Below are 26,523 nucleotides of genomic sequence, written 5' to 3'. Positions count from 1 at the left end.
CCCCGAAGCTGGTGAGGTGCCTCCGGAGACGCGCCGGGGAGCCTCAACAGTTTCATCTCTCTGGGGGCGGAATCTCGGCCTCGCTCGCCGTCTTCCTCCAGGCCGACTAGCTGGAGTCGGACTCACAGAAGGCCGTCTTGCCTCTTAGAGGGTTTGAACGTCGTGGCGGGGTTCAGGTGGCGTGCCTAATAAGCTTCCGGGCAGCCGCCCGTTGCGGGTCCGTCACGTGGCGCCATGTGGCGGGGTCAGTCTGCCCACCCACGCGCGCGACGGGACAGGACCTCAGGCGGGGCCCGCCACTACCGCGCCTTGGCACGCGAGCGGATTTGTTGCGGTCGTGCGGACGGTTGGGTTTCCCACGCCGTAACTTCACGCAGTTACTGTGTGTGGTAGATCGTGGGGGGCGTGGGGGCCGGGGCGCAGTTAATCCCACGCCCGCCCCGTCGGATTCTCAGCCCTGTGAGCCTATAAGTAGGCGGGATGAAAGGAGCGGCGAAGCACGCGCGCCCATCTCCCCTGCTCCCCCGCTTCCTTCTTGCCTCTTCTCCCTCTCGTTGCCGCCGCACCGAGGTACGCCATGCTTGCGACGATGAGCTCTTCCTCCGCCGCCGCGCCTGCTGCCATGCGCTCCGGCGTGTGGGACGACTCAGAAGTGGACGACGACATCATCGAGTTCCTCCGCAAGACGCGTCGCCTCCCTGGCGCGGACCTAGTGTGAGCCCGCGCCGCACCGGAGGGGGAAATCTTGCCGGCGCCGGAGGAGGGCGAGTGGGTCGTATTCCGCTCGCACCTCATGCGCGGCCTGGGGCTGCCGGCGAGTGGCTTCTTCCGCTCCTTCTTGGAGTTCCACAAGCTCTAGCCGCACCACCTCACCCCGAACATGGTGGTGCTGCTGGCCGCCTTCGCCACCTTGTACGAAGGCTTCCTCGGCGTCCTCCCCACAATCGAACTGTGGGGATAATTCTTTCAATCTAAGCTCGGCACGCACGTCGCCGGCGTGCCGGCCTAGTGCGGCGCTTTCATCGCGATGCGGAGGTCGATGGACGAAATCCGTTCCCCGCTATCCCACTGATCAAGTCGGTGAAGATGTGTTAGCGTTCTTACTTCTATGTGAAGAACGTCTAGACGGCGACTGGGTCAACCTGCCGCCTTTTGAAACCGGCGCGCCGGTTGGGAGGCTCCCCAACTGGTCCCACCGGGTCAAGACGCTGACTCCCGCTGGTGCCGCGGCCGTCGCGCGACTCCGAGTTCTGATGCAGTCGGAGGGCTTGACCGGGTCCGACTTGCTGACCGCCTTCGTGGCGTGCCGAGTCCTCCCGCTTCAAGGCCGACCTCATCTAATCTGTTAGATGAGCGGCCACCGGGATCCGAGTCGGCTCTGCTCCAAGGACATGCCCCACGCGGAGGTGGCGGACATGGTGAACTATATCTCAAACTGCAATCTCGCGGCGACTTGGCAGTTCGGCAAGGAGCCGTACTCACGCGCCAACCCCCGCCTGTTGTAAGTCGTCCTTCTTCTTCTTTGTCCTTTTTGCAGCCGAATCCGACTTCTAATCTTTTTGGTTTTTCTTGAGTCAGAACCCCCTCATCCAGCCTTCAGTCGGCACCACGGGCTCGGCCCGCCAGTTCGTCCCCGATCAAGCGGAGAGCAAAATCAACGACCCGGACTTGGGGGCCGCGGCGATGGAGGCCGACGCTGAGGGAGGCGGAGGAGGAAGAGGAGGAGGCTTCAGGCCGCCGGCCAGTTTCGCCGACTGGCCTGATGACGACGCCGAGGGGGAAGTCGCCCCACGCCATCAATCAACGGTCGGCCAGCCGAGCGCGAGTTCTGCCGCCGGCTTGGGTGGTCAGGGCGGTGCGAAGAGGCGCCAGGCCGGGCCGAGCTTTCTTGGCGGCTGGCCGAAGAAGCTAAAGGGGGCGGCCGCCGCGACCCAGAGGGAGGAGGCAATCGCGAAGGCCAACCGCTTCCGTAAGGAAGTGAAGAAGCCGCCGCTGGTCTCTGCGTAAGTGCCTCGGCCCTTGTCTTGTTTTGCTCTTGGTGGGCCATTGTCCAAATCTTTTACATGTTTTCTTCGTCTCAGGGCTCCCCTCACCTTCAAGAGGGTCGCTGCCGCCTCCGTCATGGGGTCGGCAGAGACCTCCGCCAGTACTCGACGGATAGATCCCGCCGCCGACCTTCGGGAGGCGATAGAGCGGAATGCGCGGGAGAAGCGCGATGAGGACGAAGCCACCCGTCTGGAGAAGGCGGAGGCCGAGAAGGCGGCTGCCTCCACCCAGAGGAAGCTGGACAAGGTCGAAGACGCTGTTGCGGCAAGGCGGCGAGCAGAGGAGGCCGCGCTCCTCCAGTCGGCATTGCTCGTCATCCCGCTGAACTCCGCGCAGCCGCCCCCGGAGTTCACGGGGCAGACTGGGGAAGCCGGCGGTGAGAACCCCGTCATGGAGAGGGAGAGCAGCGATGGTTCTATGTCGGACACAATCGTGCCGGCACCGCCGCCTCCGCCGCCGTCTGGGGGCGCGCAAGATAAACAGCCGGTAGGCCCGCCGGTGCCGCCGACTGAGGATGAGTCCGTGGCAAGGCTGCTCCTTCAAGTCGCCTCACCAGTGCGCCGCCTTCTCGAGAAGGCGACTTCGGTGCCACGCCCGCTGGAGACCGGCGCCGCCAGCTCGGCCATCCCAGATGCCGAGGCGTCGAGCGCCGCGCCCGTTGGGTGGGTGCAAGGAGGCGGCATGGGCCCGCTGAATCAGGCGCTTCTGGACGTCCAGGCGAAGCTGCGAGCCGAAGGCGACGCTATCCAGAGCTGCACCAAGGCGCATCTGGCGTCGCGCGTAGCCGTCCGGGTATGCTTCATTTTTGACTTTGCTTTCTTTGTTCTTCTCTGTGGGGGCGCGCCAGCGCACCCACTGGGTGTAGTCCCCGAGTTTCAGGTCGGCTGCTGAGCAGGCGGCCCGGAACTCCTTCTGGCGAGTTCCGATACTTATCTTCATCTAAAAATTCTTATTGCAGGAGTACCACAACCTCCACGTCACTGCCTTCAACCGCAATGTTGAGGAGTTGAACAAGCGGACTGCCGATTTGTCAGAGAGTCGGAGTGAGTCTTCCTTCTTCTTCGCGGGGGCGCGCTGGCGCACCCGCGGGCTGTAGTCGCCGAGATTCGGGCCGACTGCTGCACAGTCGGGCTGGATCTTCTCAGCGACTTTCTTGTTGATGACTTAATGTCTTTTCTTTTTTTATTCTTCAAAGGCCAATGCCACTCTTCAGCAGCAGCTGGGCAAGGCCAACACCGCCTTGTGTGCCAAGGGGGAGGAGTGCGTCAAGCTTGCCGCGGAGTGTGATCTGCTGGCCGTGCAGCTGGCGGAGCAGAAGGAGTTGCTCAAGAAGGCGCAGGAGGAGGCAGAGAAGAAAGAGGCTGTGCTCCTGGCCGAGTTCGAGAGCGAGCGCTCCTCCTGGACTAACAAAGAGGCGCAGCTGACTTTTGGCTTTCATGAGATTGAGGACATCGTCGACGGTGAGTTCCTTTACTTTCTTTGAGCCGCTGACTGTGGGTTGGGCGACTCCTGATTCTGACTTGCTTCTTTTTTGTCTTGGCAGACTTCTTCCCTGGCCACTGGCAGGCGGCCACTCAGGCCATCGAGGCAGACCGCGAGGCGTGGAGGGCAGATGGTGCGGCGATTGCTGCCAACGCCCCCCGGACCCTTGACGAGCAGCTTTTGAGCATTGAAGCTCATCTGCGGCCGGCCCATCGGATGCTGCACCGACTTCAGCGTGCCGGCGCCCAGGCCATTACCGCCCTATGGCCGGACATGCCGGTTCTGCGCACTGCCAGTCGGACTGCCGACTGGCTGGAGGTCGCAGCCGGTCGTCTTGAGGCTTGGAAGGGTTCCTTGGCTCGGGCTGGAGCGCGCCGGGCCTTGGAATTCGTCAAGGCGTGGTATCTAGGGCTGGACCTGGACCGTCTGGCCGCATTCCGGTCAGAGGCCCAGGCGGAGCTGGTGGCCGTGGAAGACACCCTCGTCGCCCGTGCCACAGCGATCGCCGACTATGCCGACACCAGCATCTTCGTTCCTGATCGGGCCGAAGATGGCAGGGAGGCGCCGTCGGAGTGGTTCGGGATGAACCCGGATTATGACGAGGACTCGGCGGAGGTGATTGCTTCCAGCGCCAAGGAGGAAGGCGAGGCGGAGGACGAAGGCGAGACGGAGGCGCCAGAAGACGGGACGGGTGACCAGCCTCAGCTCGACCGCGCCTCCAGCAACGAGCCGCGTCCGGAGAAGGCGGCTGCCGCCGGAGACGATCAAGCCGAGACTGCCCAGCTGGCCGCCCCGGCGCCTGACACCGCCGTCTCCTCCGACCCTCCGAACCCGGATGCCACCTCCTAGGCTGCCGTCTTTGCTTTCCCTTTATCTGCCTTAGTAGTCTTTGAAAAACTTTGTTAATTCGAACAATTCCACCCGCGGGGTGTATCTTGAACTTCTACTTGAAGATTCGGCCAAGGGCCTATGTCATGTAAATATTTATCCGAGTTCTATATTTTCTTGCTCATTGCTCTTTTGGCTTTTTCCTTTGCTGCCTTCCCTTAGTTGCCGCCTTGCCAGTCAGACAACCGCTCTGCGGACTGCCACTGGATCAAACACTTGGCTACTTTGGGAAGGCAAGTACTTGGCCATTTTAGAGTCTTTTTAACAAGTCGGATAGAAAACGGTAAGCCGACTACTTATGAGTCGGCTTCACTTAGGAGAGGCTAGAATAAAGCGGCAAGCCGACTATTCATGAGTCGGCTTTGCTTGAGAGAGGCTGGAAGCCGTCTTAGGCTATGTTTGTGCTTTGGGTCCTTAGCCATTTTTCGTGTGGGCGCCCGTTCTTCCTTACTCCTGCCTACCAAGCAGTCGCTCTGCGAGCTGCGGCTTCTGACAGGAGACGGCTTAGGCGCCACACACTACTTGTCTGACTGCGGGAAGCATTTCATAGCACGAGGCGGCGAGTCCCCGGGCCGACTAGTCGAGCCCGGTGCCAAGCGGCATAACAAAGAGTAATGTACTCGAAGGCATAATTCTTATCATACAAATGACAAAAGGGGGCAGTCCCCGAGCTCGTCTTGGGGGGCCCGAAGTCTTGGTACTTAAATACAAAGGGTAACGTGATACATACTGCATCAACTGTAAAATCTTCGGAGAAGGTTTGCATTTCATGGGCGCTCCGTCTCTTTGCCGGAGTCGTCCCTCTTGCGTGCTCGCGGCTTCTGAGCGTCGATCGGGTAGTAGGAGTCGTTTCCCAACACCTTGCTGATAATGAAGGGGCCTTCCCAAGGCGCCGACAGCTTGTGCTGGCCGGCTGTTCACTGGATCAACCGGAGCACAAGGTCGCCCTCTTGGAAAGATCTCGACCTGACCTTCCTGTTGTAGTATCGGCGCAGGCTCTGCTGGTAGATGCTGGACCGGCTGAGTGCCAACAACCGGCCCTCTTCCAGCAGATCGACACCATCTTGACGTGCTTCTTCTGCTTCTTCCTCAGTGTACATGGTGACTCGTGAAGAGTCGAACTCTATGTCCGTTGGGATGACGGCTTCAGCACCGTAGACGAGGAAGAAGGGTGTGAATCCGGTTGACTTGTTTGGAGTCGTGCGCAGACTCCAGAGGACGGCTGGCAACTCGTCAAGCCAACAGCCGGCTGAATGCTCCAGTGGTTCGACCAGTCAAGGCTTGATGCCAGACAGGATGAGGCCATTTGCTCGCTCTACCTGGCCGTTTGACCGCGGATGGGCAACGGACGATAAGTCCAGTCGGATGCCCTGAGTCGCGCAAAAATGGGCCAAGGCAGCTTTGGCAAAGTTTGTGCCGTTATCAGTGATGATGCTGTGCGGTATGCCGTACCGAGTCGTGATGTCGGCGATGAAAGTCACTGCAGTCGGACCATTCAACTTCTTGATGGGCTTCACTTCTATCCACTTGGTGAACTCGTCCACTGCGACAAGTAAGTGAGTTAGGCCGCCTCGTGCTGTTTTGAACGGTCCCACCATGTCCAGGCCCAAAACCGCAAAGGGCCAGGCGATGGGGATAGTCTTGAGTGCGGAAGTCGGCTGATGTGGCTTGGAGCGGAACATTTGGCACCCCTTGCGCTTTTGGACTAATTCTTTGGCCTCTTCCAGGGCAGTGGGCCAGAAGAAACCGTGTCGGAAGGCTTTGCCGACGAGTGCTCTCGAAGCCGCATGGTGGCCGCACTCGCCTTCATGGATGTATCTGAGAATTGCTTGGCCTTGCTCTGGCTCAACACAGCGCTGGTAGACGCTAGTGACACTGCGCCTGACCAGCTCTCTGTTGACTATGGTGTAGGCTGCCGCTCGGCGTTGTACTTGCCGAGCCAAGGTTTCATCAATCGGCAGTTCTCTGTTCACCAGAAACTTGAGGATGGGCTGTGCCCATGAGGGTGCTGCTATTTCTTCGACTACCAGTACTACAACTTGGACGAGGGTGGCTGGGCTGGGAGGCGGCGGGCTGGAGTCCGCAGCCGCTTGCTGGATTGATGAAGTCCCCGGGCCGACTGGAATAGTCACCGGGCCGAGTTATGGAGTCATCGGTTTGGTTGCCACAGTCTCCGAGCCGGGTTCTGAAGTCCCCGGGCCGGCTTTGACTGGAGCGCTCTTGGAGTCGGATCCGACTTCTTCGGGTGGAGCCGGCACAAAGATGGAGTCTGATTCTGGTGAAGGTTTGACAGATGGCTTGAGGAGGCGCCGAAGGGCGACACCGGATGGTATTGCTTGGCGGGTGGAGCCGATTCGTGCCAAGGTGTCTGCTTGGTCGTTGTCGTTTCTTGGCACGTGGAGGAACTTGCACCCCTCGAAGTATCCGCTGAGTTGCTGCACAAGGAAACGGTAGCACGCCATGTTTGCGTCCTTGGCGTCCCAATCGCCAGATGACTGCTGGACCACCAAGTCAGAGTCACCATAACATAGGATCCGGCGAATGCCGAGTTCTTTGGCAAGCCGGAGCCTGTGAATGAGCGCTTCATACTCGGCGACGTTGTTGGAGGCAGCAAAATGGATCTGCAGTGCATAAGCTTGTCGCCTTTGGGGGAAGTGAGGACGACGCCGGCTCCCAAGCCGGTGCGCATCTTGGAGCCGTCGAAATGCATCCGCCAATGGGTGGAGTCGGGCGCTGGTGGCAGGTACTGGGTCTCGGCCCAGTCGACGAGGAAGTCGGCCAGTGCTTGCGACTTGATGGCGGTGTGGGGTTGGTAGTAGATGGTGTAGGGAGCCAGATCGATGGCCCATTTGGCCACTCGGCCAGAAGCATCTCGGCTTCCGATGATCTCGGCAAGTGGGGTTGTGCAGACCACAGTGATTGGATGCTCCTGGAAGTAAGGCTTCAATTTCTTAGCGGCAAAGTGTACGCCGTAGCACATCTTCTGGTAGTGGGGGTAGTTCTGCTTGGAGGCCGACAGTACTTCGCTCAGGTAATATACTAGTCTCTGGACAGGTAGCGCCTTGCCTTCCTCCTTGCGCTCGACTACAATGACTGTGCTGACTACCCGGCTGGTGGCGGCAATGTACAGGAGCATGGGCTCCTTGGGAGTCGGAGCCGCCAGCATAGGGGGCATAGTCAATATTTTCTTCAGTTGGAGAAAAGCTTCGTCCGCCTTGGGAGTCCACTCAAAAAAAGGTCGTCTTCTTCATGAGCTGATATAAGGGGAGAGCCTTCTCGCCCAGCCGACTGATGAATCGGCTGATGGATGGCAAACAGCCGGTGAATTTTTGCACATCTAGCAGTCGTCTGGGTGCCTCCATCCTCTCTATGGCCTTGATCTTCACAGGGTTGCACTCTATGCCGCGTTCAGAGACCAGGAAACCAAGGAGTTGGCCGGCTGGTACTCCGAAGACGCATTTCTCGGGGTTGAGCTTGATCTGGAATCGGCGCAGATTCTCAAAGGTTTCCTTGAGGTCTTCCAATTGTGTTCCATGTTTTTCCGTCTTCACCACCACGTCATCCACGTAGACGTGGGCGTTTCTGCCGAGTTGCTTGAGGAGGCACTTCTGCATGCAACGCTGAAAGGTGGCGCCAGCATTCCTCAAGCCGAACGTCATGGTCAGGTAGCAGAAGGCTCCAAACAACGTGATGAAGGCAGTGTTCAGTCTGTCAGCCGGGTTTAGCTTGATCTGGTGATATCCAGAATATGCATCTAAGAAACTCAACAGCTCGCATCCGGCCGTGGAGTCTATCACCTGATCAATTCTCGGCAGAGCGAATGGGTCCTTGGGGCAGGCTTTGTTGAGGCTTGTGTAGTCGATACACATCCGCCACTGCTTGTTCTTCTTCAGCACCAGGACTGGGTTTGCTAGCCACTCCGGAAAAAACACCTCCATAATGAGTCGGCTGCCAGGAGCTGGGCTATCTCTTCTCCAACGACTATTCTCTTCTCTTCTGACAGGCGGCGCAAGGGCTGCCTAACGGGCTTCACATCAGACCGGACATGTAACTTGTGCTCGGCGAATTCCGTCAGTACACCTGGCATGTCTTTAGGGGACCATGCAAAGATGTCTCGATTCTCACGGAGGAAATCAATGAGCTCGCCTTCCTATTTGCTGTCAAGGTTTGTACCCATGACAACGTACCTCTCTGGGTGCTCCGGGTCCAAAGGTATCTTCTTCGTCTCTTTGGCCGGCTTGAATGATCCTTCTGCTTCCGATTCCTTGGGGTCGGGCGACATCTCGGGCTGCTTGCCGGCCATCGCCACAACCCGATCAAGGAGCCGCTTCTCAGCTGCGATCACCAAGGATTCGGCCAACCGACTGCTTTCGGCCGCGCAGGCGGACGACTTTCTGTAGTCGCCGGCTACGGTCAGAATCCCCTTGGAACTCGGCATCTTCATCTTGAGGTAGGCGTAGTGGGGGACTGCCATGAACTTGGCCAAAGCAGGTCGGCCAAGCAACGCATGGTATGGGCTTTCGAGGTCCACCACTTCAAACCAAACCGGCTCTCGGCGGAAATGATCTTTGTCCCCAAAGAGGACGTCTACTAGGATCTTGCCGATTGGCGAGCAGGAAAGGCCAGGAACAATGCCGTGGAACACAATCCGGCTGCTCTGAAGCTGTCTTCGCTTGATCCCTAACTTCTCCATCGTATCCTTGTACAGGATGTTAATACTGCTGCCTCCATCTATCAGCACTCGCGAGAAACGAGCGGCCCGCCTATATGTGGCGAGTGTGGCGCCTAAGACCAGGGCGTAGGAGCCCGGATTCGGCATCACCTCTGGGTGATCAGCTCTGCTCCAACTGATAGGTCGTTCGGACCAGTTCATGAACTCTGGAGTGCTTGACGCGACTGCGTTCACCTCTTGCTGCTGCTGGCGCCTGCTGCGTCGATCGTCAGCCACACTGGTGAACACCACATAGGCTCCGTGCTCATCTGGGAACTCGTCTTGTATTGCGCCGACTGGCCTGACAGCCGGCTGCTGGGGCGGCGGTGGAGGAGGTGGCCCAGCAGGCGGGGGAGGGAGTAGGCCGTCTCCCTTGGCGATTCTGGTCAGCCAGTGGCATTTTCGGGTGGTGTGGTTTGACGGCTTCGCGCCGCTGTGGAACTTGCAGGGGCCATCTAGAGTTTGCTCGTAGGAGAAGGCCGGCAACCAGTTGGACTTGCCGCCTTTCTGTCACTTGGTCGGAGGCGGCCCCTGCGGCTGTTGGTCTTCGACTGTCGCCACTTGCCGGCTATTGGAAGCCGACTGTCGGTGTCAAAACCGGTGGATCTCGGGTAGGGGGTCCCGAACTGTGCGTCTAGGCAGATGGTAACAGGAGACAAGGGACACGATGTTTTTACCCAGGTTTGGGCCCTCTCGATGGAGGTAAAACCCTACTCCTGCTTGATTAATATTGATGATATGGGTAGTACAAGAGTAGATCTACCACGAGATCGGAGTGGCCAAACCCTAGAAGCTAGCCTATGGTATGATTGTTGTTCGTCCTACGGACTAAAACTCTCCGATTTATATAGACACCGGAGAGGGCTAGGGTTACACAGAGTTGGTTACAATGGGAGGAGATCTTCATATCGTATCGCCAAGCTTGCCTTCCACGCCAAGGAAAGTCCCATCCGGACACGGGACGGAGTCTTCAATCTTGTATCTTCATAGTCCAGGAGTCCGGCCAAAGGTCTTAGTCCGGCCATCCGAACACCCCCTAATCCAGGACTCCCTCAGTAGCTCCCGAACCAGGCTTCAATGACGACGAGTCCGGCACGCAAGTTGTCTTCGGCATTGCAAGGCGGGTTCTCCCGCAAATTCTCTGTATCCGTCGAATAGTGTCCGGCTTCTAGTGCATGCTGTCCTCCTCGGCTTCTGTGCCCCATAATGACCATCTTCCAGGCGTCAAACGAATGCGAAAAGCCAGGGGGTTTTCTTTTCACTTACCCCCACGGTTGCGTTAATGAGCCGCCCATAAAAGAGACGGGGATTTAGATCCAATTCGCACCATCTTCCCTCCGCGAGTCTTCATCAGAGCGCCTCTGACAGAGATCCATTCCATCATGGCTAGTCAGTGCCGCTCCTCCTCTCGCCCCTCCAGCCCTCGGCCCGGAGATTGGGCGCGGTGTTCCGTCCCGCATAGCAAGTTAGTAGTGCTTCAGTCCAAGGGGCTTCTCCCCCCAGCATATATGGTCCCAGTTCGAGCCGAGATCGCTGCCTATAGCGGCGGAGAGCAGGCGGAGGACATTCCCAATCCCTCTCAAGGAGAGCGGGTATGCTTAGTCCCTTATTTGATGAGAGGACTAGGATTTCCAATTCATCCGTTTCTCCAAGGGTTGCTGGAGTTCTACGGCCTCCAGCTACATAATCTCACGCCTGCCTCCATTTTGCACATCGCGGGCTTCGTGGCCCTCTGCGAGCTATTCTTGGGTGTTGAGGCCCATTTCGCGATGTGGAAGAGGTTGTTTTGCCTTGTGCCCCGTTCTCAGGAGGGGTCTATTTATCAGGGCGGAGCCGAACTATGGCGCATCGCCAAGACCGGCTATCTGTCCGGCACCCCAAAGAGGGCGTCCGAAGACTGGCCCTCAGAGTGGTTTTATATAGATGACGTCCCCCTGCCGGACCCTGTACGGATCGGCCTCCCCAAGTTCAATAATGCCCCGTTGAAGAAGCGCCTGAGTTGGCGCCAACGGAACCCTCAGAGGGAAGCTGACAGGGATGTCATGTACCTGATGAGCCGGATAAGGTTGTTGGCTCATTCCGGACTGACCATGATTAAGGTCATGGCTATATGCATTACGCGAGGGGTGCAGCCGCTTCAATAGAGAGGCCACCCCATGTGGGAATTCAACGGGGAGGATGACGCTACCCGATGCGGTTGCAAGGGGCCAGATTCGGCCGCCACTTTAACGAGAATCTTATCCGCTTTGTACAAGGGGGAAGAGGAAGAATTCCTCCGTGCAACCCGGAAGGCGGATTCTCCATGTACAACCCTCCTAGTTGGGTGAGCGGACACTTTCACTTGCCTATCCATTTTTTAAATTCCCGTAGTTGAGTACTTAGACTAGTAATGTTGAAACGCAGGAGCTGCGCCAGGCTGTGAAGGAAATAAACAGCCCTGCTCCACAACCCGAGGACCCGGAATAGCCCCTCGATCCGGACTCCCAAGAAGATTCGGACTTATGCGTGGAGTTGATTGATGGAGTATTTCATCAATTGAGCAAGGATAATTCCTTAGTGGCCATCACGGCCAACTATCCCGGACTACTTCCAGCCTCCAAGGTAACTAAGACCGAAGTCCCAGTATTCTCATGCTTTATCTTGCATGTCGCGTACTAACATCATTTCGCAGGGTAAATCCTTGAGGCGGAAGGCCGAGCCCACGGTGGGCAGCCAACAAGGGCCGCAGAAGCCAGGCGGGCCAAAAAGAAGTGCGGACCAGATCGAGATTCCGGCGCAACGGTATGGCGTGCGAATTTAACGCCTAGGGTTTATGCCCTTGAGTCTTGCTAATGCTCATGATTTTCTTAGAAAGAAGAGAGCCCGCCGGACTATGTCCGCTGGCCAAGGTTCGAGGCCGGGTCCGGAAGCGGAGGCAGACACAGGACGCGCCTCGGGCGCTCCTCCGACAGAGGGCGCCGACGGGCTATCCGCCACCAATTCAGAGGTGGAGAGCGCCCTGAACCACAGGCGTTGCCGGACTGTTCTTCGTGACGCGTGTTTTCCCCCAGAGGCGTTAGACGCCTTTAATACAGGAGATGTGTATCTCCGTGCTGCTCAAAGTGGTCTAGCCAGAGCCACGGAGCAGTATGTGAAAGACATACAGGTAGGTAGAATTGAAGGTTATATATGTCAGTAGCCCCCGAGACTTGAAACAGTGAAGATAACTGTTTGAAGGATCATGTCCTATGCAGTGTCTTACAAAGAAGAATACGCAATTGTCCCTGGAGCTCGAAGAGTGCAAGGCCCAGCTCGAGGCCGCATTGGCCACTTCGGAAAACATCAAGGGGACGCCCGCAGGTAATATATGCTTCGAAAGGTACTTCCGTTTTGAAATGCGGCAGGCGTGCAACCCTGACGATAATAATGCAGATGAGGCCGAAGTAAATCCGGACAAGCAGCAACTCCTACGCCAACTAAAGGCTGGCGAGAGCTTGCTGACGAGGGTGAGGCAAGAGAAGAACAAGCTTCAAGACGCCAATACCCAGCTAGGCGAGGAACTAAAAGATGTTCGTATTCTGCTGTCTTCTGCCGTGAAGGAGAATTGGCGACTTCGACGCGGCATTTTTAGTAAGTGCTTGAACGAATCTTCAAAAAAAGAATTCGACGAGGAAGTCGATTGACAGAGCTATGTCTGTAGGTCTGCTGACGGGTCGTCCTGCGGAGGAAATGCCCGGTTCATCGGGAGACCTTCTTCCCGAGCTGTTGCAACTACACGAACGAGTTCGGCAGGCAATGCAAAGCGTCATCCAGGCTATGTGGCCATCCCTCTCCGTGCCCGAAGGCCTTGAGGAGCTTACCAAGAAGCTGGAGGGAGTGCGGCAGGGCTTCCGGTTGTGGAAGATATCGGCCCGCCGTCAAGGTGCCAGGGAGGCCTGGGCCATGGTGAAGACTCGGTACACGAAGGCTGACCCAAACCACATGGCCAAGGTCGGCCCTATAGGTCCGGACGGAAAGGAGATCCCGGTCAGCTTAGCATATGGCCAGGTGGAGCTGGCTGCAAAGTATTCCCAACAGGAATGTAAATTAGACCGCCTGTTGGATGGTATTGAAGAAGAATATGCCGAGTCGGACTGACTCTGTAAAAATGACATAAAAAATGCCTTCTAGCCGGATTGTAGATCGTTTGTCATTGCGGACCTTTTCGCTTCGACCTCTGGACCCTACAGTCCGGAGTGTGTCCGAATACCCTCTCGATTATGTAAGAACCGGGGCATGCATGGAGACAAGGCATAGGGGTCATAAGTGCTTTAGCAGACAATTGCCCAACTAGTTATGTTATATTACATGGTTAGTAAGAAACATTTTCCAGGGAGAATAGTTCCGTTAGGGGTTCCTTTCCCTGGGAGGCATGCCCTAAAGTGCATGTCCGAACTGCCAGAAAGAGCAGAAAAGCATCTAGGGGCAAATGAATAAATACTAAAGATCATCTTTTAGTTCACCGACCGAATATTCCCTTAAGAACGCTAGCTTTCGGCTTCACCCAGTCTGAGGTACACATCCGGCTGACCCGGCAGTAACAATCGCAGAGGTGCTCCCTTTACCACCTAGCCGAACGAACGGGAACGTAGGGGTAAGCACAGGAGCCAGGCAACCTAGCTTGGCCAAAACTTAAGTCATATCGATGCATATAGTGGTGTATAAAAGGTTCATGCGGAAGCATCACACATGTTTTGGGCATGAGGCCCGTTTTATATAAACTTCTTGGTAAAGAAGCCCCCAGGTATTATGAGCGCAGGTAGCGCATCGGGTATGTGCGAATAATGCACAGGCAAGCCCCTAAGGGCTTGTGAGAAAAAAGGGTAGGGAGAAGGAACAAAATCCCGGACTGCCAATAAAAAATAACAATAAAAAATAAAACAAAGGGACGGAGGAAGGAAACGAACACAGAGTCCGGCGCTAGGCGTAGAACCTTCGTAGGCGTGCTGCATTCCATGGGTTCGGCTCGAGTCGGTTATCCGATGCGTTTCGCAGACGGTACGCTCCGCCGGTCAGTACTTGGTCGATGATGAAGGAGCCCTCCCATTTGGGCTTTAATTTATCCTTTTTCTTGTCCGGCAGGCGTAGAACTAGTTCGCCAACGTTATAGGTTTTGGCTCGCACTTCTCTGCTTTGGTATCTTCGAGCCTACTGTTGATAGAATGCGGAACGAGCTTTTGCCACGTCGCGCTCCTCTTCCAATGCGTCCAAGCTGTCCTGTCGATCGAGCTCGGCTTCTCTTTCTTCGTACATGCGCACTCGAGGTGAGTCATGGATTATGTCGCATGGCAGTACTGCCTCTGCGCCGTATATCATAAAAAATGGTGTGAATCCGGTAGTACGATTCAGCGTGGTCCGCAGCCCCCAGAGTACGGATTCAAGCTCCTCTACCCAGTGCATGTTAGATTCCTTGAGGGATCGCACTAGTCTGGGTTTGATGCCGCTCATAATGAGACCGTTGCGTTCGACTTGACCGTTAGTTTGAGGGTGATAGACTGAAGCATAGTCGAGCTTGATGCCCATGTTTTTGCACCAAAGTTTGACTTCATCGGCCGTGAAGTTTGTGCTATTGTCGGTTATGATGCTGTGGGGGATGCCGTAAAGGTGTACGACCCCGGATATGAAGTCTATCACTGGTCCGGATTCGACCGTCTTTACAGGCTTGGCTTGTATCCATTTGGTGAATTTGTCCACCATGACCAGTAGATATTTTTGCTTGTGGGTTCCTCCTTTATGGGGTCCGACCATGTCAAGCCCCCAGACTGCGAAAGGCCAGGTAATGGGTATAGTTTGTAGGGCGGTGCGCGGCATGTGGCTTTGGTTGGCGAATAACTGGCAACCAATACATCGTTGCACTAAGTCCTGAGCGTCTGCCCGGGCTGTTGGCCAATAAAATCCAGTATGGAAGGCCTTGCTTACAAGGGCCCGGGCTGCGGCGTGGTGCTCACCGAGTCCGGCATGAATTTCAGCCAAAAGGTCTCGCCCTTCCTCTTCGGAGATACACCTTTGAAGGACTCCGGTTGTGCTTTTCTTGTAAAGCTCTCCCTCGTGGACTTTGTAGGCTTTAGATCGCCGCACTATGCAGCGGGCCTCGTTTTGGTCCTCGGGAAGTTCATGCCTAGTTAGGTAGGCTAGGAATGGTTCTGTCCAAGGGGTAATGGCTGCCATTATTGCATGGGCTGACGGCGTTGTTTCGTTGGCGGAGCCCCCAACTGTGTCAGAATGTTCGGTGAGGGGTGGTGTAGTTGTGTCCGAGCTATTGTTTCCGGATTCTCCTTCCCATGATACGGATGGCTTGAACAGCCTTTCTAGGAAGATGTTGGGAGGGACGGCCTCGCGCTTGGCGCCAATGCGTGCCAATACGTCTGCTGCTTGGTTATTTTCCCGGGCTATGTGATGAAATTCAAGCCCCTCAAACCGAGCTGACATCTTTAAGATGGCGTTGCGGTAAGCTGCCATTTTCGGAGCCTTGGCGTCGAAGTCTCCATTTATTTGGGATATTGCGAGGTTTGAATCCCCGCGGACCTCTAGGCGCTGAATGCCCATGGAGACTGCCATCCGGAGGCCATGTAAAAGGGCCTCATATTCGGCTGCATTGTTGGAATCCGTGTACATTATCTGAAGTACGTATTGGACTGTGTCTCCGGTTGGGGACGTCAGAACGATGCCAGCCCCCAGGCCAGCCAACATTTTGGAGCCGTCGAAGTGCATGATCCAGTTGGAGTATGCGCCGTACTCTTTAGGGAGTTCGGCTTCAGTCCATTCGGCGATGAAGTCGGCCAAAACCTGTGACTTAATAGCTCGCCTTGGCTTGTAGGTTATGTCGAATGGGAGGAGCTCGATGGCCCATTTGGCAACCCGGCCAGTTGCGTCGCGGTTGTTTATAGTATCATTAAGGGGTACTTCAGATGCCACTGTTATGGAGCACTCTTGAAAGTAGTGTCTCAGCTTCCGGGATGCCATGAACACCACATACGCTATCTTTTGATAATGCGGGTACCGTGACTTGCATGGAGTTAGTACAGTGGACACGTAGTACACTGGTTTTTGGAGGGGGAACTTGTGTCCGTTCGCTTCTCGTTCGACGACGAGCACTGTGCTTACAACTTGATGGGTTGCCGCGATGTATAATAGCATTGGTTCGCCCGTGTTGGGCGCGGCCAGGACCGGATTTGTTGCCAGTATGGCTTTTATTTCTTCGAGTCCGGCCGTGGCGGCATCCGTCCACTCAAAGTGGTCGGTGCACCGCAGGAGGCGATAGAGGGGTAATGCCTTTTCTCCTAAGTGGGAGATAAAGCGGCTTAGAGCCGCCACGCATCCTGTCAGTTTTTTTGTCTGTTTGAGGTCCTTTGGGGTATCCAATTGTGATAGAGCTCGAATCTTGGCTGGGTTTGCTTCAATTCCTCTACCGGATACGATGAAGCCCAAGAGCTTTCCGGCTGGTACGCCGAAAACGCATTTTTCTGGGTTGAGCTTAATGTCATATGTTCGGAGATTGTCGAACGTGAGCCTCAAGTCGTCTACAAGAGTATCGACGTGTTTTGTTTTGACGACCACGTCATCTACGTATGCTTCAACTGTTTTGCCGATCTGGCTGGCCAGGCATGTCTGAATCATGCGCTGATATGTTGCGCCGGCGTTTTTGAGCCCGAAGGGCATCGTGTTGAAGCAGAATGGGCCGTATGGGGTGATGAATGCCATTGCGGCTTGGTCTGACTCTGCCATCTTGATTTGATGGTAGCCATAGTATGCATCGAGGAAACACAATGAGTCGTGTCCTGCGGTGGCGTCGATGATTTGATCAATTCGGGGGAGTGGGAAAGGATCCTTTGGACAGGCCTTGTTTAGGTCTTTGAAATCGACACATAGGCGCCAAGATTTGTCCTTCTTTGGTACCATCACCAGGTTTGCTAGCCATTCTGGATGTTTTATGTCTCTGATGAATCCGGCTTCTAGCAGTTTTGCTAGCTCCTCTCCCATGGCTTGTCTCTTGGGCTCGGAAAAACGCCGTAGAGTCTACTTGACGGGTTTAAACCCTTTTAGGATGTTCAGGCTGTGCTCAGCTAGCCTGCGTGGGATCCCTGGCATATCTGAGGGGTGCCAGGCGAAAATGTCCCAATTTTCTCGCAGGAAGTCTCTGAGTGCGGCGTCTACATCGGGTTTTATTTGTGCCCCGATGGAGGCCGTTTTTGTAGGGTCCATTGGATGGACTTGGAATTTGACTATTTTGTCCGCTGGTTTAAAAGAGGTGGACTTGGATCTCTTGTCTAGTATCACATCGTCCCTGTCCACCATAGAGCGCAACGCCATTAATTCCTCGGCCGCTAGGGCCTCGGATAATGCCTCCAGGGCCAGTGCGGCTGTCTTGTTTTCAGCGCGGAGCGCTATGTCCGGATCACTTGCGAGAGTGATGATTCCGTTGGGTCCGGGCATTTTGAGCTTCATGTACCCGTAATGGGGTATGGCTTGGAAAATTGTAAATGCTTCTCGCCCTAGCAGAGCGTGGTATTCGCTGCTGAACGGGGCCACTTGAAACGTGACTTCCTCGGATCTGTAATTATCCGGTGTGCCAAACACCACATCCAGTGTGATTTTTCCTGAACAGCACGCTTCCCGACTTGGAATTATTCCCCTAAAAGTTGTGTTGCTTCGCTCAATGCAGCTCCAGTCAATTTCCATTTTTCGCAGTGTTTCCTCGTAGATGAGGTTGAGTCTGCTGCCGCTGTCCATGAGTACCTTTGTAAGTCGGAAGCCGTCCACTATCGGACTGAGGACCAATGCGGCTGGTGCTCGGGCTGTCCGGAATTTAGGTTCGTCACTGGCATTAAAGGTGATAGCCGTGTCACTCCATGGGTTTATTGTTGCTACTTGGTAGACTTCGGCAAGGTTGCGGAGCGTTCGTTTCCTTGCATTGTTTGATGTGAAGGTCTCGAAGACTGTCGACACCGTACTGGGGAGGTATTCTTCGGGTGCTGGAGTTAAAAGCTCCTCGCCACTTCGGGCCACCTGCCATAGTATCCAACATGCTCTAAGGCTGTGCGTTGGTGTGGCTTCCCCTGAATTATGAATTTTACAGGGTCCATTGAGCCATCCTTCCAATACAATCACGTACCCTGTAGAAGGTTTTTGTTTTTTGATGTTTGGCTCAGATGCCTGGCGATAATGCGCCCTTTTGTTTTGGACTCGTGTTATATTCGGGGCCGGATTGTCCTAGAATTTATCTTCGGTTTTCCGAACGCTTTCAGTCGCACAGTACTTTCGTACTATGGATGTCAAGTTGGTGAATCGTGTAATTTTGCGGTGACTTATGGCGTTGAGGATGCCGATGTCCGTGCAGTTGTGACAGAAGAGTGAAATTGCTTCTTTCTCATGGCAGTCCTTTATCCTGTTCATAACCAGGAGGAATCTGGCCCAGTAGTGGTGTACTGTTTCTCCGGGCTCTTGTCGTATTAGGGATAAATCCCGTATAGTTGGGTGGGCGGGTGGAATTAAATCCGGAACCCTGCCCGATGTAAGATTCAGGAGCCAAGCGGTTTCCGAATTCGAAAGCTTGCTTTCTTGGATATTATTCAATGAATCGGGCCTGCTGCCTGACTTTAGGTTCAGGGTTTGGGCGACATCCTCCCCTCTGCGGGTGTCCGGCTTGGAGGGATCGGGAATCCGGACACATCTGGTCCTTAGGGCGGGCGAAGACTCGCGGCATTGTTCTTCCACCACTTCGACGTGATGGGTGATCTGGGGAGAGTCAATCTCTCTCTGATCGGGTTTAAGCCCAATCTGGTCGTAATTAGTAGCGACTCCCAGGGCCGCGATGTGATCCAAGAGCTCGTTCAGGGAGAGGAGCTCTATCGGATATAACTGCTTGGCAAGCTCCAAGTGATGTGAAGATTGCTTTCGATGGCCCGAGAGGTCATCGTCGGTGCGGGGGCCGGACAGGCGGTCATCAAAAACCTGACTAGCCGGAGAGTTTGGCCGACAGCCAAAGCTCCTTTAGCAACGATGCTGTCTTTAAAGACGGGATGCGACATCCTTCCTGATGGTGACGACACAGCGGAACTCTCAATGAAAGCACCAATGTCGGTGTCAAAATCGGCGGATCTCGAGTAGGGGGTCCCGAACTGTGCGTCTAGGCGGATGGTAATAGGAGACAAGGGACACGATGTTTTTACCCAGGTTCGGGCCCTCTCGATGGAGGTAAAACCCTACTCCTGCTTGATTAATATTGATGATATGGGTAGTACAAGAGTAGATCTACCACGAGATCGGAGTGGCTAAACCCTAGAAGCTAGCCTATGGTATGATTGTTGTTCGTCCTACGGACTAAAACTCTCCAGTTTATATAGACACCAGAGAGGGCTAGGGTTACACAGAGTCGGTTACAATGGGAGGAGATCTTCATATCATATCGCCAAGCTTGCCTTCCACGCCAAGGAAAGTCCCATCCGGACACGGGACGAAGTCTTCAATCTTGTATCTTCATAGTCCAAGAGTCCGGCCAAAGGTCTTAGTCCGGCCATCCGGACACCCCCTAATCCAGGACTCCCTTACCGACTGCGGGGCTTTTCGCTTGTGGTCGCTTTGCTGCTGCCGCCGATTGGTGTCCCCAGCCGGAGTTCTTGGAGCCTGAGGGGCTACTTTGCCAGTCGCACTAACTTGAATCTCCGCCTTCATGGAGGAGTCGACTGTGGCGTACTTGTCGGCTGTGACCAGCAACTCGTCGAGGGTCTCTGGCTCATCGCAGAGGAGTTTGTGCTTGAGGAGGGTGCCTTCTCTGCACCCGGCAGTAAAGTATTCGATAGCCTGCACCTCGTGCACGCCCTCGCAAGAGTTCCGAAGCTCGGCCCAGCGCGTGAGGTAGTCACGAGTGGACTTGTCGGGGCCTTGCATGCACAAGGAGAGTTGGCGAGGCTTGGGAGGTCGCTTGTACGTGCTCGTGAAGTTGTGGACGAAGGCCTCGGTGAAGTCGACCCAACTGTTGATGCTGCGGGGCTTCAAGCTGTTCAACCATGTCCGGGCCGTGCCCTGGAGCATGAGCGGAACATATCTTACGAGAACGCGCTTGTTGCCGTTCGCTATATTGACGGCTGTGGAGTAATCAATCAGCTAGTCCTCCGGCTTCACAGTGCTGGTGTACTTGGGTGTATCTCGGGGGAGCGTGAACCCTTTGGGGAAGGGCTCATCTCAGATGCGGGGCCCGAAGCAGGGAGGACCCAACTCGTCTTCTTCTTCCAGCGCCAGGGATCGGTGGAGTCGGTCGATCCGGTGGCGGGCGTCATTCTCTCCGACTCCCTCTCGGCGGCCAAGGCGGTCGCCGAGAGTCGGATGCTCTACGAGCGGCAGGGAGACTCGCCTTTCTCTGCGAGGAGGGGGAGGTAGATAGTCGTCCCACCGTTCCACCGCTTTGGGGCGGCCGTCTTGGTCGCGCTCGATAGTGATGTGAGTCCGACTGTGGCTGACAGCCGTCTCCTTGTCTTTCTTTCTGCGGACTCCGCCAGTCGGCGTCCGAGATGTCGCGCCTTGATCTCGGCGGGGTGGTGGGTCGTCGTTTTGTCGCCGCGGCGCCTCCGTGCGGCAGCCGGCTTCGTTCTACGCGGCAGCCGCGTCGAGGAGCTGCTAAACTCGCTCCGTCATCAGGCGGCGCTCTTCGCCCTCGAAGTTGTCGAGCTCGTCCGCCGCCGCCTGGGCGGCGCGGATGTTCTCCGCAAGCGTGGCGTACATAGGGCGACTGGCCCCGAACAGGCTGGCGACTGCCGCACCATGCTGCGGGACCGCGCCTAGGCGGCTAGGCCCAGTCGGAGCCGGCGAGCCGCCCACAGCGCGATCCATCTCACGCTGGTAGGCTTCTGACAAGCGTATCATGCTTGCCAGCTTCTTTGCGCCCTCGACGAGCTGGAGGCGGCGTGCCTCCAGCGTCTCGGCGTCCGCGTCTCCCAGAATGGGTGCGGTCAGGTCTTGCAGAGCCGCGTCGAGCGGGTCGTGAGCTCCCTCGCAGGAACGCTCGCCGTGATCGAGGACGAGGACCTCCGTGATGGTGCTTCCACCGCTCTCTGCGCAAGGGAGCGGCTCGTCATAGACCACCAGTTGGTGGGGAACGCGTCGAGCGACGCGGTGTCGGAGTCGACCAGCATCGGGTCAGTGGATCCTACGGACTCCAAGTCCACGGCAGGCTCGCCGGCTACGTGGAGTTGGTCAAGGAGACCCGCGAGGAGGCTCTCGGGGCTGCTCGTTCCTGCGTCGGACGCAGGCTCATCGGAGAGGCGAACCTCGCCGATAAGCTCGGCGAGGCAGCTGGCCGCGTAGGCGATCTCAGCACCATGCAGCGCGTCAGCGCAGACTCCATCTAGCATGCCGGGCTGGCTGTGCTCGCCAGGGAGGAAAAGGGTTCCCGTCCAGAGCAGGTCTCCGGACGACGGTGCACCTTGCCCCATGGTGGGCGCCAAATGTCGGGGGTTGGGTACGACATATGCCAAAGGATGGCTTATCATGGTGGGAGCGAGTAGAACGTTGCCGGTGCCCGGAAGCGGGATGAGGGGAAGACATGCACGCCGGCGGATCTTACCCAGCTTCAGGGCTCTCCGAGGAGATAACACCCCTACTGCTGCTCTGCGGGGTCTCCGCATGGTCACTATGGCAAAGTGAATACAATGGTGCTCCTAGAGCTGTTTTTGGAGGTTGGAGAGGGCAAGGCTAGCTCTCCACTTCCTGTGTGATCGTTCTAATGCTAAAGAGGCTATCCCCGTTGCATGGGTGCCCCGGGGGGCTTATATAGGCCTGCCCCCCAGGGATACAATGGTAATCCGGCTGGGCGCGGGTCCCAGCCGTTTGTCTCTCAGGCCGCCGTCTTCTCTGCCGACTTCTGGGGCCCGCCGACAGGCCTGGTACTGTAGCGGTGCTTCTGATGACGCCGGCTTGGTCACGGGGTCATGGCAACAGTGCCGCCGTCTGGCGGGCGATCACTGTCGCCATTCCCCGTCTTGTCTGATTAATGGCGTGCGGGGCCCGTGGGAGGGGCCGGCCGACCCCAGGGGGCCGACTCCCACGGGGCCGTCTTCTTGGCGCTCTTGCCGCCTTCGGTACTCCCGCTGACAGGCGGTCCCGCCATCCTCGGGCCGTACAATTAGGCGTCGTGGGCACAGTGCGCCGCCCACTAAGGCTGAGGTCAGGGCCGGCATGGCAACAGTGCCGCGCCGCGATGGAGATCTCCAGCGATACGGCGCACTATAGCCATGCCAGCCCCTCGTAGGCGGGGTAGAGACGGACGCGCAATGACCGTACCCCGCCCCACCATCGTGGCGAAGGCAGGAGACGGTTGGAGTCGCGGGCCGACTCCCATAGTCGTCTTATCTTGAAGTCGCCAGCCAAGAGTCGGCTTGTCTCGAAGCCGTCTCTGGGACTCGGCCGTGAGGGACAGTCGCCGCCGCCTCCCAGGAGGCGGCTCTTCATTGTGGGGTCTTTGAGGGGCGCAGTCGGCCCCGATGTTTCGAAAGGCTCTGGGGCTCGGGTTAGCCTACCCATGGCCCATTACTTCGACACAACTCCAAAACATGCTAGTGGGTTTCATCTAGTTATTGTGGCAATGACAGGTCATGCAGAGGAAATGGGTTCAACTACCTAGCACACAACAGTTTGAAACGCGTTGTCTTAATGCAGTAAAAAAAGCAGAAGCGAGAACATGGGATTGTATCGATATGATCAATTGGTTGGTTGCTTGCCTTGTGGGTCCGTAGACTGGTATTGCTCCTTATTTGGATACTCGCGATACTCTTCCGGGGCAGAACCTGCCGCAGAGAGCACCGATATACAATCAACACCAAAGAATGTGCAACAATATGATGCATGCATGAGACATGTCAAAATGAGTGTTTTGGGCTAATGCAACTATGACTAGATGAGTTTGAGCCATTTTGAACCAAAGATTCAAATTGCAAACTCATATATGATCTTAAATAGTGCTTTATCATGTTTTGCACTAAACAGCAAGTTATCTTGTTTAAACATGCATGAAACTAGTACAGATGGATAGATTGGATTTTTCTGATCTTTTTTCATATATAACACTTTGCATTTGGAGCTAGATATTAATTTGTATGAAATTTTGAAGTTTGTAACAATTTCTAGAATTTCTTGAATAAGATTAAATCCAGAAAAAGGGAATTACTGCGTGAGCATTGCATCAGCAGGTCAACAAGGATGCCCGGGTCAAACCTGACCAGTGGGACCCACTGGTCAGTGTCTCTGTTAGTTAATTAAGTTAGTTAGGATTAGATTAAAACTAACCCAGGTTTGACCGGACGGTAGGGCCCACATGTTAGTGACTCTGGGGAGTCAAACACGTGGTCAAACCACGCTGACTCGCCAGTGTTTAGCCGCCGGCGACGTCCAGACGTGGTGGAGGCTGCGGGATTTTCCCTCCGGCGACCAAATGGACGGGAGAGATCATCTACGCCCAGCTGGGAGTGAGCCGCGTCGAGTGGTGGTGGTGGTGGAGCTCCAGGTCGCCGGAAACGACGCCGGCGATGAGTTGTGCGGCTGCCGGAGTTTGGGTGAGGTCGAACTCGTCATTGTGGTGCTCTTGGAGGCTCAAGGCCAACTCCTACGTGGCCTACGTGACAAGGTGAACTCATTGGACAAGGTGGCATGGCTGTTAGTTGGACGGAGCGTCGTCGGCGACGAGCTCAGGCGGCGGCGCGTGCAGTGCTGCTCGTTTCAATCGAAGCAGAGGGCGGCAGCAGGAACGAGAGGGAGGGGAAGGGGCAGAAGCTCACAGCGAAGACGATGAGCTAGGTGGAGCGGTCGGGGACGAACTGCTGCGACGGTGACGGTGAAGGGGATCTCCAGCGGTGGCGGAGTCGGGCGAGGTTGATGCGGTGGCTTCGGGGCACGCGAGCGCTCGGGGCTCGGCCTGCTCGATGGAGAAGACAACGGCGGAGCTGCTCAACACGGTCAGGCGGCGCAGAGAGGACGGTGGCTACGACTATGACAGCAAGGTGGCAGCGGCTGCGTCGGGCATGGCGGAGGGGACTGAGGGAGAGGCGATGGGGGAAAATGGACGTGTCTAGGGAGTCGAGGGGGCGACATGGAGGTCGTCCAGCTCGTCCATGGGCGAAGCAGCAAGCATGTGGCGCCGTGGCGAGCTCGCGCTCGTCGGCGTCACATCCCTGCCTGCCTGGCGGGGACGAAGCAGCTGACTGGTGCGGGCCAGCACAGTGCTGGGCCGCCAGGTGGGCTGGGGCGTGGGTTTGCCCAGGTAAGTCCCTTTCCAATTTATTTCTGTTTTATTTTATTTCTGTAAGTTTGTTGCTTTTCTAAAAGTACTTAGGCAACATCAAAATTCACCAAACTGTACATGGCCACTGTTTGTAATATATCCAACATGGAACATTTTAGTTTGGGATTATTTGAGCATTTGAAATATTTTATATTATTTAAATGCCCAAACTCAAATATCTAATGATTTAATCCAGTGACCCTAGGATGACCTAGAAATTTGTGCATTATTTTTGGCAGTGGTTTAAGACCAAGGCAGAGACGATGAACATTTTAGAAGGGCATTTCAGGTTCATTGAAAATATTTTTAGTAAACCCTAGTTGGTTTCAGGGGGTGCTGGGGGTTCTGTCAACCCCATTTCAAGTTTCTGATGAAAGATAAATATGATGCAAGCACTCTAGTGCATGAACTAGCTAGGGTGTGACAGGGGTCCTCCCCATGGACGACACCGAGGCCCGGTAGGTGCAACGCCGGGCGTCCGCCTACAACATCATCAACAACGAGCTCGTCAAACGCAGCTCCACCGGCATGTTCCAGCGCTGCGTCGAGCAGGGCCAAGGCATTGAGATCCTCCTCGACATACACCAGGGCGAGTGCGGGCACCACGCCGCCTCACGGTCCCTGGTGGCCAAGTCTTTCCGCCATGGCTTCTACTGGCCAACGGCCCTCCAAGACACCGAGTCACTCGTCCTCAAGTGTGAGGGATGCCAGCACTTCAGCAAGCGCAGCCACCAGCTAGCGTCAGCACTCCGCACCATCCGGATCGCCTGGCCCTTCGGGGTCCGGGGACTTGACATGGTGGGACCATTCAAAACCGCCCGAGGCGGCATGACACACTTGCTGGTGGAGGTGGACAAGTTCACCAAGTGGATCGAAGCAAGGCCAATCAAGAAATTGGACGGGCCGAAGGCCGTCCGGTTCATCAAAGATATCACGGTACATTACGGCGTGCCAAACAACATCATCACGGACAACGACACCAACTTTGCCAAGGGCATGCTCGCGCAATACTGCTCCGTCTCCGGCATCTGCCTCGACCTGGCCTCCATTGCGCACCCACAGTCCAATGGGCAGGTCGAGCGGGCCAACGGCCTCATCCTATTCGGCATCAAGCCGCGGCTCGTCGAGTCGCTCATCCGCTCACCCGGCAGCTGGCTCGACGAGATGCCATCCGTCCTCTGGAGTCTCTGAACAATACCAAACCTGTCAATCGGGTTCACCCCATTCTTCCTCATCTATGGATCCAAAGCCGTCATCCCGACCGACATCGAGTTCGACTCGCTGCGTGTCGCGATGTACACTGAAGTCGAAGCCAAGGAAGCCCGCAAAGATGGTGTCGACCTACTTGAAGAAGCACGCCTCCTAGCGCTCAGCCGTTCGGCCATCTACCAGCCTGAGGCACTACCACAACAAGAAGATCAAGCCCCTCGCATTTCGCAAGGGCAACCTCGTCCTCCGACTCGTCCAAAAGCAAGCCGGCCAGCACAAGTTGTCCCCCCATGGGAGGGCCCCTTCATAGTCAGCAAGGCCCTGTGAGATCGCAACACCTACTACCTCATTGACGCTCGCAAGTCAAACAAGTGCAAGAGGGACACCGCTAGCGAAGAAACGACCCGGCCATGGAACGTGGAACTTCTCTGCCCGTTTTACAGTTAGCCGTACGAATGTATGTATCGCTGCCTTTTGTAAACGCACAAAACTATGGAGTCCCTAAACGATGCTCGGGGGCTGCCCTTTTCCTACCAAAATATTGTGTCTCCTACATTTATGCAACACTTTGCTCCTAAACCCGGCCACCGGTCCGACTCGCTCGACCCGAGGGCTCGGGGGCTGGCCGGCCTGATTGCCACCCGCCGCCTTCCTTGGTGATTCCTGACGCGCTAAGGATGCCGCGGTCCCCACTTCACCCTAGGCCATAGATCCGGCTTCGGCTGTCGGCTGGCAAGCACAACGGGCCAGAGCTCCAGCACGCTTCAAACACTAAGTCAAAGACCGCCGGGTCGACCAACCCGGCCCATCACTTTAAAAAATGGCCGCACGACTGACTGCTCACGAACGAGCCGGATCGCCACCAGCCGGTCCAGTGGGTGTTTCGCTCACGCTCAACGTT

The sequence above is a fragment of the Triticum aestivum genome, chromosome 2B, assembly GCF_018294505.1.
Source record: "Triticum aestivum cultivar Chinese Spring chromosome 2B, IWGSC CS RefSeq v2.1, whole genome shotgun sequence".
NCBI lineage: Eukaryota > Viridiplantae > Streptophyta > Magnoliopsida > Poales > Poaceae > Triticum > Triticum aestivum.
The sequence above is the reverse complement of the archived record's forward strand: the minus strand, read 5'-3'. Positions refer to the sequence as shown.